Below are 12470 nucleotides of genomic sequence, written 5' to 3' on the forward strand. Positions count from 1 at the left end.
TGAACTTTTTCCCTCATTAGCATATTTCTGGTAAGGAAAATGGAGACATTTGAGGAGAAAAGCTTGTCTGTGTCCACTGATTTTGGGGGGAGTTGCACAGCCAGTGGTGAGGCTAACATTGATGACAAAGGCCTTTGACTTTGGAGTTTCCTTGAGCTGCTTTCCCAGCTCCTTCTTGTGTGGCTCCTGCAAGTAGGAGCAGCTCCCCTAGCTGGGATGCCTCAGGAATTAATTAGTAACTCATGAATTTAGTGAGCTTAATAATATGCTAGTAACTATGCCAAGAGCCAGGGAATCCAAGGTGTATAAGGCCATTCCTGTCCTGGTTTTTGAGGAGGATTGATGTGTAAACTAATAATTACTGGGTAAGGGGATACCACCTAAGATAGAGGGAAACTCTAGGATCTGTGAGATTTCTCAGTCTGGGTGACCACTGGGGAGAACGTAGAATACTTCCTAGAAGAAGTGCTTGATCGGTTTTGAAGAATACCTGGTAGTTAGCCTGACAACAGTGTGTGCGCGTGTGTGTGCAAGTAGGTGGTTGGCCTGAGGGTCTCCAGACCCAGTTGAGATTGGGGGGTGTACTGAGAACTAGAAATGGGCAGACGTGTATACTGGACCCTGAGACCCCCAGATCTCCTCCACTGGGTTTCCAGAGCCTTCTCACAGAAGCCTTCCCTCTCCGAGCCATAGTTTGAAATGACTGGGAAATCAGAACAGAGAAAAATTTCCCAGGAAGGAGGGGAAGAGGATGGAGATAGCAAATAGGCGAAAAAAAGACTAGATTGTTAAAGGATTTGTTCGAGAGACCCAACACATCTTAATAGAGAAGTGTCAGGAGGAGAAAAACTGAAAGAAATAGAGAGAAGGAACTCATTAACAAAATAATTCAGAAGGGTGCATATGTTTGGTGGGCAGGGAAAGAAATGAACTGTTTCTTCATCCTCCACAGGGGGGAGAAAATAGATACTGCCTAAAACTGAAATGCCACACGAGACAGTCATGTGTTCATGGACATGGAGGGGAAGCCCCCTTTCCCATAAGTAAATGAAGAGCTTTCAAGTGGTTGTCTCTAAGGAGGGGGAAAATGGGAGGGATGGGAGTTTTTCATAAGCCATTTTATAAAACTATTTAACACTTTAAAATATGTGCGTGTAGTATTTAGTAAAAATAAAAGGCTTGGTGAAAGAGCACCAGACCTAGATAAGGAAAATATACTGAAAAAATAACAGATTAAAGGAAAAATCTAAGTCTTCTGTGGGATAAGTAAAAACAAACCCACACTTAGACTAACCATAATGAGAATATAGCCAATCAAATGTGAAAGAAAAAATCTTCAGTGCTATCTGAAGGTGTCTGTGGATAACATTATTTGCAAAGAAATCACAATTAAACGGCTAATTAACTTCTCATCAGCAATAGCAGACACCAGCAAAATGCTGAGAAACATTGTCAACCCCAGATTCTATAGCTAGCTAAAGTATAATTCAGAACTGAAGGAGAAGTAAAAGCCTATTCAGATAAATAAAATTGAGGTAATTAATCACTCTCAGAACCTTGCAGAAAGAACCTCTAAAAGAGTTACTTGAACAGGAAGAGAATTGAACCAAAGAAGGTGTGCGATACAAGAAATGATTGTGAGCAAGGAAACTGTTAAACATAATTAGTCATCTAAATAAGCACTGTTGGTAAAACAACAATAATAGTAGCTATTTTTGATGGGCGTTAACAATAATACTGAACTAAATGACAATTCCACACACAGCAGGTGAGGAATGGAAATAATATTCTCTAGTCTTTATAGTATTCTAGAGGAGGTAGAGATAATGATTTTCTTTAGATTTTGGTTGGTATAGAAATTTGAGGGTAACAGCTATAAAAATATAATGTTTGACTTCCAAACCAGTGGCGGAGAATAAAGAAAAGTCAATCTATCACCTCAACGAAATGGCAGGAAAGAAGAAGAATAAAGCACCAAAGAAAAACCATGACAAATAGAAATAAAAATGGAAACAAATCCAAATACATAGTTAACCGCAGTAAAGGTAAAGAAACTAGGCCCTCAAGTTAGAAGACACCAATGGGCAGATTGCTTAAGAATATAAAATCCAACTACATACTGTTTACAAGAGTCATACCTAAAACATAGTGACTCAAGAAATTAAAAAATAATGGGTGGATATAGATATGTCAGTTAAATACTAATTAAAATGTTGCTAAAGTATCAATATTAGCATTAGATAAACTAAGGTATTAAAGTGAAACAAACAAAAAAGCATGATCGTTTATGCTAAGGTTTAATGACCTAGATGTATCTTTATCTGTGCATTTGTTTTGAAGTGCACCATATTTACCAGTTTAATGCAACCATTTCATGAGGGTGTTCTTAGGCATTTTTGAAGTGTCAAGACCTCTTTCATGAAGGGTAGCATTTAACAGATTATGGCATCAGTGTCCCAAACGGTGGCATTGTGACCTAATGAGTAGTCTTGCAACGATGTGTGCTCATTAACTCCTTACAGAAGAGCTGGCAACACTTGCTAACTGACAGCTTCCAAGTCTGTCTTCCCAGTTCCTGGGAAGCTGTTTCTCTACCATTGAGATTAGTTCCAAATCAAGAATACTTATGAAGCAATTTTATAATCACAACGAAAATTTCCCAAGCAGCATATTTTATTTTTAAACTTGTTTCATGTGGAAGTAACATGATTACCTGTACCTTTACAAAATGTAGTATCAGCAGGGTCTTTAAAGAGACTTGTATCAAATTTAGAAAGAAGGTAGTGTAAGTGGGCCCTTTCCCCCACTCCTCTAACACTTTCTAGTTATGAAGTTACTGAATACAGAGTTGTTAATCTGTTTAACATTCTGTTAAGGTTTCAGATGCTTCTTTCTCCCTTCTTAACTAGCCCTTCATTTCAGGAAACAGTACCATTTTCTTCTTATTAATCAGAACAAAACAGTCTCTTATCTTTATCAGTAGCAGAGCCCAAATAGATACTGTAAGATGAGTCTCCTGACTGTCCAGGAGGGAAACCAACTTATGTAGCCTTACAGCAGTGAGGGGGGCAATGTGGTGTGGGTGGGAAATTGTTCTTTCTTGCTCTCACTTAGAAGCAGATCAGCTTTTGGGTACTCGCTCCATTCAGTGGGTGCCTTGCCCAGAAAGGGGTGGGACTGGTAGCCTGAGAAACTAGATATTTTTCCCAGACTTCTGGGTCACTGCTGCCGCCACTAAGATGTTTAAAAAGCACCTCGAGGAAACTTCTCACTGGCAACTGAACCCATTAGTTCCAGGGGAAGAATCCCAGCAAGAGCAAAAGAATTTTCACCCCTCTGTATTTTGCAGGGCTCATGTAAAAGTAGGATTTAACATATTAATTTTAGACACAGAGCTAAAAGGTAGTAGTTTAAGACATGTTTTGTTTTATTTTGATCTCAAGGCTTCAAGTAACAAAATTTCCTTACTACTTATTACCATGAAACTGTTTTAATCATGTAGATATTTTCCTGCCATTTAATAATTTGGATTAGAGTTATGACTTCAGCAGTGCTTTGCTCCTGAAATGCTGCAAGTGATAGTTCCAGTTTAATTCGAAGGACTTCAACTCTGAAAATTTTCTTAAGAAAACCATCTCCTCTGAATCTCAGGACTGTGGCTATCAATTGTGTGATTTTTTTCCTTTATTGGTTTGTTTAGGTAAAGTACAATGTTACCCTGTTTTAAAGATACAATGTATGCTAAATTCTGCAGTTTGTTTGTGAGCCTATATGTACGTTGAGCTCCCTACCCATTTCAAATGATTTTTTCATTTTATCCTTTTTAATTATCAAAGTAACAGCATTATTATTATTATTAAAAAAATTCAACAATGCAGGAAATGTTGAAAATAAAAGAACCCTACCCCAGTGTCATACTAGCCCACTTACCCTTGTGGGCTAGTATGAAAGAAAAAAAAATTTCTACAGCATCTGGTCATAACATCTGGAATTGTAAAATATCAGAGTAGAGAAAACACATAAGGATCATTTATTCAAACCTTCTCAATTCTAAGGAGCAATATTTGGTCCAGAGGAGGGAAGGTAACTTGTCTGAGGTTATCATTTAAACATGTGCACGTCTTGGTATCAAAGCCAAGTCCCTGCCATCTAGGACTCTATCTAGGGTATCACACTGTCGATAGTTTTAACATTTTATTGACTCATTTTGGGGGAAAGTTTTACAAATGAGAAGTCACCCATTTCTTCATTCATTTTTTTCAGTGCCTTTTGTTATCATTCTGATCACAGAAGTAATAAATGCTCATTGTAGAGACTCACCAATCATCTCACCACCCACCACGTAAATGTTGATATATTTCCTTCCAGGCACTTTCCTGTACTCAGTTGTGTAAAAATGGGATCAGTTTACACAGAGCTTTGTTGACTGTATTTTTCACTTAATATATGATGAAAATTATTCCATGTCATCAAAGGCTGTTCCTTAAAATTAGTCTGAACAATTTCATGAGAGTCTGTTCTACAGATGTACCATAATTTATCTAAATCCCATGATAACCACTTGGGAAGGCACCAGCTTTTCACCAACACTAATGCTGCTGTTTGAGCATAAATGAACATAAATTCTTTTTTATTAGAGAAGTTGTAGGTTTAACAAAAAATCATGCATAAAACACAGGGATTCCATATACTACTCTAAAATAAACACCTTGCATTGGTGTGGTGTGTTAGTTAAACTTGTTGAAAGCGTATTTTTATAATTATGCTATTAGCCATAGACCGTGGTTTGACTTAGGTTTAAGCGTTTGTGGATTGCAGTTCCACTGTTTTAAAAAAATGTTTATTCTTTTACCATATATACAACCCAATACAACCTTTCAACCACCCCAGATATATATTTCAGTGCTGTTAAGTATGTTCAAAATACCATTCTACCATCACCACCTTCCATCACCAAAACTTTTTCATTGTCCCAAATAGAAACTCTCTATATTTTAAGCCTTAATTCTCTATTCCTTACCAGCACCCCATCCCCTTGTAACCTATTTTATAGATTCTGACTCTATGAGTTTATTATTCTAATTATTTCATATCAGTGAGATCATACAATATTTGTCCTTTCGTGTTTGGTTTATTTTATTCAGAATGATGTCTGGTTTATCTATATTGTCAAATGTATCAGCACTTCATTCCTTTTTTAATGCTGAATAATATTCCATTGTGTATATATACCACAGTTTGTCTATTCATCAATTGATGGACGCTTGTGTTGTGTCCCTCTTTTGACGGTTGTGAAAAATGCTGCTATGAACATTGCTGTACAAATATCTGTTCAAACCCCTGCTTTTAGTTCTTTTGGGTATATGCCTATAAGTGGGATTGCCAGATCATATGGTAAATCTATACATACTATCTGAGGAACTGCCCAACTGTCTTCCATAGTAGTTTTGCCATTTTGCATTCCCACCAGCAATGATTGAGTGTAACTATTTCTCCATATCCTCTCCAACACTTGTAATTTTTTGGTTTTTTAACTGTAGCCATTCTAGTGGATGTGAAATGGTATCTTGTTGTGGTTTAGATTTGTATTTCCCTAATGGCTAATGATGCTGAGCATCTTTTTAAATGCTTTTTGACCATTGTATATCTTCTTTGGAGAAATGTCTATTCAAGTGTTTTACCTTTTTTTTTTTTTTGCATAGGCAGGCCCCAGGAATCGAACCCAGGTCTCCAGCATGGCAGGCAAGGACTCTGCCTGCTGAGCCACTGTGTCCCACTCTCTTTTGACCATTTTTAATATTAGGTTATTTGTCTTTTTGTTGTTGAGTTGAAGGATTTCTTTATATATATATTCTAGATATTAAACCCTTGTTTGATATGTGGTTTCCAAATATTTTCTCCTATTGTATAGGTTGTTTGACTTTCAAGATGAAGACCTGTGAAGTGCAAAAGTTGTTAATTTTGATTAGGTCCCATTTATCTATTTTTTTCTTTTGTTGTTTATGTTTTGGGCATATAGCCTAAGAATCCTTTGCCTAACACAAGTTCCTGAGGATGCATCCCTACATTTTCTTTTAAGAGTTTGATAGTTCTGGTTCTTATATTTAGGTTTTTGATCCGTTTTGAGTTGACTTTTGCACACAGTGTGAAGTAGAAGGCCTCCTTTATTTTTCTCGTAAATGGAGATCCAGTTTTCCCTGCACCATTTGTGGCAGAGACTTTTTGTCCCTAATTGAGTGGATTTTGCCCCCTTGCCAGAAACAGTTGACCATAACTGTGTGAGTGTTAATATCCGAGCTCTCAATTTTATTCCATTGGTCTATATGTATATCTTTATGCCTGTACCATGCTGTTTTGATTACTGTGGTTTTGTAATAAATTTTAACATTGGAAAGTGTGAGTCCTCCAACTTTGTTATTCTGCACATAAATTTTTACTTATTTCACATTCTGGATGAAAACCCTTAAGTATAGAAATCATAGTTCTATAATTTGGGAACTTCTTGAAAGGTCAGGGATTCTTTAAATCCCAGAATTTATTTATTTTCACTAGATTAGATTCCCTAAAGTAAATAAAATCAGATCACTTTAGGGAGCAAACCTGCTTAATTCCATCGTGGTCAAAGATGGCTTAATCATTGAGTTAGTTAGCTACAGCACTGATTTATTAGCCCAGTTGCAAGAAGTGTTAATATAATCTGCCTATTACTTGGCAGATAAAGCCTGTCTGTTCAAAGTGTTATTTTATAATGCTAATAAAACAGATCATAATAATGGCAATAGCTACTATTTATTGAAAGTAGGCAGGGTGCCAAGCATTTGCCATTTCACTTAATCTTCACAATAGCCCCTTGAGGTAAACACTGGTTTTATCTCCAGAAAGGAACTTTAGTTCAGAGAGGTTAAGTAATTTGTCTGAGGTGGCACAGTGAGTGATAGTAAAATCCAGATTTAAAAGAAGACCTGCCTCACTCCCAAACCCAAGACTTGGGGCCAACTTCTCCGAAGTGATTCTGTTGATCTTTTTTTCTTTATGATTTAAATTTCTTTATTAGCAGTGGTTCTTAACATTTTGAGGGTTGCAGACCCATTTGATTTTCTGTACCATTGCCTAGAATATGATGTTTATGAAAACATGCACAGTTTTGAATCTAATTTCAGAAGATGCAAGCCCCCAGCCTGAAAACCTGTACAATTGAGCAATTTCCCTTGGGTCTTTACAGTTTTCCATTCTTATAGAACCTTCTGCTAAAATGCAAATAACACTTTAAGAGGAAACCGTGAAGTGTTTATCAACTAAAATTGTGGCATTTGAGCAGGGGTAGACTGTTAGTAAATAGAAATAAAGATGCCACGAGGCACTTATTACAAATTTTACTTAGTCCTCAGTCATTTCTAGGACCACCCAATTCTGGATGGGACTCCTAAAAATGTTAGTTCCTGACACTTAATCATAACTACAGAATAGTTCCTGAAATATTATCTCACAGCCAGATAATTAACTCTCAAGATATTTAATAATGACTTTGTGAATTATGAAGTAGAATTTTTATGTTCTTTCCCCTTAGGTTAGGATCGATTAAGGGACTGAGAGAAAATTATTAAACATCAGTCTGTACATGTGTTAAGAAGATAAATTTAAATTTGGTGCAAAATAAAAAATCACACATATTACAAAACCAGCATAAGTGGTTTGAAAATTTTCTATGCCACTACTCCCTTCACTAATGCATGTAATAGAGAGTAAATTGTTTTTCAGTACAAATTTTTCTGATCATCTCAGAATTCTTTGTTGCCTCTGATGGTGTTAGCTTTATAATTCAAACAAAGTGAGTCACTATCCCAGTATGGTATTAAACAAGAAAAGAAATAATAATTTCTGCTTAATTTTAAAAAGATAAGTTCCAGTTAGATAAGCCTGTCATTTTAACCTCTCTGTTTTGTTGTTCAAATGACAGAGTTCTCCAAGTAATACATTCTGAATTGCTACCAAGAAGATGTGCTAAATAAAATCTCCTTGAAGTGTATAGAATACTCTCTTAAGGGTTGGTGAGAGTAAATGAATGGGGATAGCAGATCACTGTTAGGCACTGCTGATCTATATGGTTTGAAATGATTTCTGTGAATTGAATGGCTAAAATTTAACTGTTCTGCTCTACTTATTGAAATCTATTGTGAAATTAAAAGTGTGGCACTGTCTCCCAAATAAATACATTCTTAATTAAAAATATTTACATGACAGATACTTATATGACAACTAGGTACCATGAATTTTCCCTTTAGATTATTTATAATATGTGACATATTTAAGGATGTAAAGCAACCTACATGGACATCTGATGATCTATCAAAACATTATCTTTCCTATTATGTTACTGTTGCTTTGCAGCTTGGTCTTTCTCTTGAATCGTATAGTCTAATTTTCCCAGGGCTTAAATCACTCCTCAGTAAGTTGGGTGTTCATGCAGAAACATTCAGCCTTTTATGCTGCTGATACACCATTTACTGCACTGTGGGGGAAGGAGGAGTCAATTTTACCATTTGTATAAGGTTTGGTGGAGGAAATTGAAACTAATAGTTAAATTATTAGCAGCTACGCATTAACTAGTAGCCTACTGAGGGGCCTGAAAGGGTTGAAAGTGTTGCACTTCCTGACAGGCAATGATGCTGCTGATGGGGAGAAAAAAGCCCTTAAAAAAAAAAAACAGCACAAAAACCTAAAGGCAATTATTCTGCCTACAGACCATGATTTCGGTCTTCTCTAAGGGTTTCAGTGATATCCTCAACTATTCTTTGATTAAAAGTCTGTTCCGTGGTCTTACTTGTTCCAGCATTATCCAATGTAGCAGAGTCTTGAGCTTACTCATAGACTCCAAAGAGAGTTTGTAAGCTAATCAACGAAATTTGGTTGGTTGGTCTTTAAGGAATGAGAGGTGATGCTGAAATAGTTTGTCTGGCAGGTATGACTAACACATAGTGACTACAGTTTTTACTCCCAAAGGGTGGTTTACCTTGCTTTATTTCTTTAGAGCGTCGCTATTTAGAGTGTGGACCGTGGCCAGTATGGTGAGCAGCCCCTGGGAACTTGTTAGGAATGCAGAATCTCAGGCCCCACTCCAGCTCTATTGCAACAGAACCTGCATTTTAACAAGATCCTAAGGTGATTCACTCATGTTTGGGAAGCTCTGTCACCATCGAGACCTGAACAGTTCATGTGGTTTTCAAATGTGCCTAACCTTTCTCTAAATGTGAATGTCCTCACTGGGAAATTTGACAATCTACTTTGCAGAATAGGACTAGAAAGAGAATGTCTTAGGTGCCCATCTATTTCTCTGGGTAGTTTGATACTTAAGTGAGTTATTAGATGACCTAGTGATGTTAAAAACAGCTCTATTTTTATTTTATAAAGATGAAAGAAATCCAAGAAAACACTTGCACAGTTATCAAAAATGTAATATTCTCAGCTGTGTTCTTTTAAACCCGTGATTTCTATCTTTATACCATTAGCTTGTTGCCTTTTGAGACTATGTCAGACAAGTCCATATTTTTGGTCAGCTGGTGTATCTGCATACATTAAAAAGTGGAGATCCGCATACATTTTCTTATTTAGGAAGATGGTTTAAAATTTTAGAAAGTAGTTTTCCAGATCAGACTCAGACTAGAAGATTTATTCAAATCTATCATTCACTCATTTATCCCTCCTAATCATCATCTCTGTGATTATTTTTTTGATAATTAAAAATTAATAACAAAGACCAAAAGCAAAAAAACAAAAATTAAAGCAGTGTGTATGGAGGGGGGCAGGGGCTGATTGTCCTTAAGGAATTTTTGATTCTTATTTCAAACTGAAGTTCAATGACTTTATTGTAGTTACGTAACTCAAGACAGCGCTGTCTGAGATCCTCAGATGCTAGGCTCATTTTGATGGTAGGAGGGATGGCTTAGCTCAGGATGATTCCTTGGGCAGAATGCCTTTTAGGAGGGAAGTGGATAAGGGAATTTAGTGAGCTGGCCCAGAAAAGATATTAAGGAATGGTAAGGGTAGCTGAACAGTGAGTGTCTAATCTAAATGGGGCAGATACATCTCAGAATTGATGCTCTGTGGGAATGCAGCCTTAGAGTGGCTACATCTTCTTGTGTTTTTCAAGTGAAAAGAAATAGAAATCTGGATTTCTATGTGAAATCTGAAGGTTTTTAAATATTGACAGTTAATTAATTCGAATCTTTGTGAATCCTTCCTCATACCCTCCCTCCTTTCCTAATAGTGTGTAGTCCATCAAAGCTTAACTAGGAACACAAGCTGATGAGGCCTCCCAGTTGTTGCCACTTAAAAAACCCAATCCTTCATTTTACACTGATTTTATCCTCTGTTTCCCCAAACTGTTTCTAGAATGATAAACAAATCCGAAATTGGATGGCGTCACAATTCATCTCCTTTGTCCCTTTACTCTTTACCTAGGATAGATGCTAACAAGTGTCAAATGAATAAAAACCTGAAAGAATCAATAAGCCTAGATAGTATACAAACTGGATACTGAATGATAGGAAGATGGTTAAACACACTTATCACTATCCTACACAAATCTCTGATCTGCTGCATGTCCAATAAAATAGAGAGAAAGCTGGTTTCTTTTTTAAGACAATTTCTATCCAGTGACAGCCAGACCAGATTGAATGAACTCATTCCTATAAGCTTTATAAACACTTTCAACTTATTTTTAAATGCCTTGCTCTGAGACTCTAAAAAGACCGTATGCTTGCTTTCTTACTGAATTATGTGAGAAGAATGGTTTGCAGAGAAATTCAGTGAAGCAGCTGATAAAATGCTTTAGATATATATTTCAGAGAGTAGAGCAATAATTATATGTCAAACAACATCTTCATGTTCCCCGGCTCACTTTTAAATCAGTGCTGGGCCCAGCCATGACCATTTCTCATCATCGACCAGATGAAACGGAGTAGTAAAAAATCAATCCTATATTTCATTGACTCACGATACTCTTCTCTCTTCTCTGTCTATTAATAAAATATACCCCTTGGAATAAAACGAGTATTCTTTTAGGAAGTTTATACTTACTGAAAAGGGTAGGAAAAGTTGGAGAATGGAGGTAGCCAAGGAATATAGAAGTAAAAAATTAACTTTTGGGGTCAAAATGCATATCTCCACAGAGTGACCAGTCCAATTATTTTTCAAAGTATTGTGTCAGTACCAGCGTTATATATTGAATCGTAAGTCATGATTTAACTGGAGTTATGCTTGCTTCATCAACTCTGGTCAGCACTAAGAAGCAAAGTCACTTTTTAATTTACATTTCTCGCTGATACTGACAGAAGGAGATGTGGGATCATTGAAGACTCAAAACTGAGTGAGATCCCTGAGGATCTCAAAACCAAGTATTTGATAGAGAATCAAAGGTGGGTCTGTTATGTAGTAGTGGAAGACAAATGTTTTGTTGGAAAGGTTGAAGAAAGAACGCACAATCAAATTCAACATCACATTTCTGATGCCTTCTGTCTCTACTTCTGAACTGGTCAATGGCGGTGACTGTTCCAAGGGTTTGATGTCTATGAAGAGCTAACAGTTGGGGTTAGAGACTCCAAACATAAACTTCCTAGTCTCTCATCTCCTTTTTTTTGACTGTGAGCCTTGGTTCCCACAGTGTGCTGCAGGCATTCAGTCAAGACTTATTGAAGGAATGAAATTAAAAAGTAATCACTGTGTGAACTTCATTCTTTTCGTAGTCTGAACAGAATTCCTTGTCTGTGCATGAGGCTTAGTTGTAGAAACCTTTGAGTTGGGACTGTATTGGAAAGTGTCATTCACTACTCTGTATTGTGTATGGTGCTGTTTAAACATCATAGAAAGCTTTGCTCTGAGAAGATCTGATTCTCATTTTCATTATCTGTATAATCCTGGGAAAGATGTTATTCTCTTTAGGTCTCAGATTCTTTACCTTTAAAGTCAGAAATGACATAATTTTATGTCCCTTCTTTTTCTAAAACCCTCTAACTCAGTCTGAGAATTTCAATCTGCCTCTCATAATAGTGAGAGATACAGAACTAGGAATTATGAGAAAGGAGGGAGAGCACAGCTTCTCTATGAAAAAGTTTCATCTAAAACTTATCTTCTCTGCTCAAAGATAGATTTATAGACAGCCTTCGGTTGAGCTATACCGGTCCTTATAAATGATTACCATGGGTCTAATACAGTAGAAACTATATTCCATTCTTTAAAAAACAAAAAAACAGGTGAGATACAATTGAATACCATACAAATTCACCAATTTAAAGTGTATAATTCAGGGGTTTTCAGTATCTTGGTAGAGTTGTACAACCACCACCAATATAATTTTAGAGCATTTTTGTCATCCCAAAAAGAAGAACCCTGTAACCTTTAGCATTCATTCCCAGGTTCTCCCAATGCCTTCTAACTCACACCTCCAGCCCAAGGCAACCATTAATTATTTTCTG

At 36.5% G+C, this 12470-nt stretch overlaps 1 protein-coding gene across 18 annotated transcripts in view; it reads left to right on the plus strand.

The window, feature by feature from the left end:
* THRB (thyroid hormone receptor beta) overlaps nucleotides 1-12470 on the plus strand; it is a 439676-nt gene that overhangs the window by 24922 nt on the left and 402284 nt on the right. The gene's annotated exons all lie outside the window — the stretch shown is intronic.

Source organism: Tamandua tetradactyla, chromosome 15, assembly GCF_023851605.1.
Source record: "Tamandua tetradactyla isolate mTamTet1 chromosome 15, mTamTet1.pri, whole genome shotgun sequence".
NCBI classification, from domain to species: domain Eukaryota; kingdom Metazoa; phylum Chordata; class Mammalia; order Pilosa; family Myrmecophagidae; genus Tamandua; species Tamandua tetradactyla.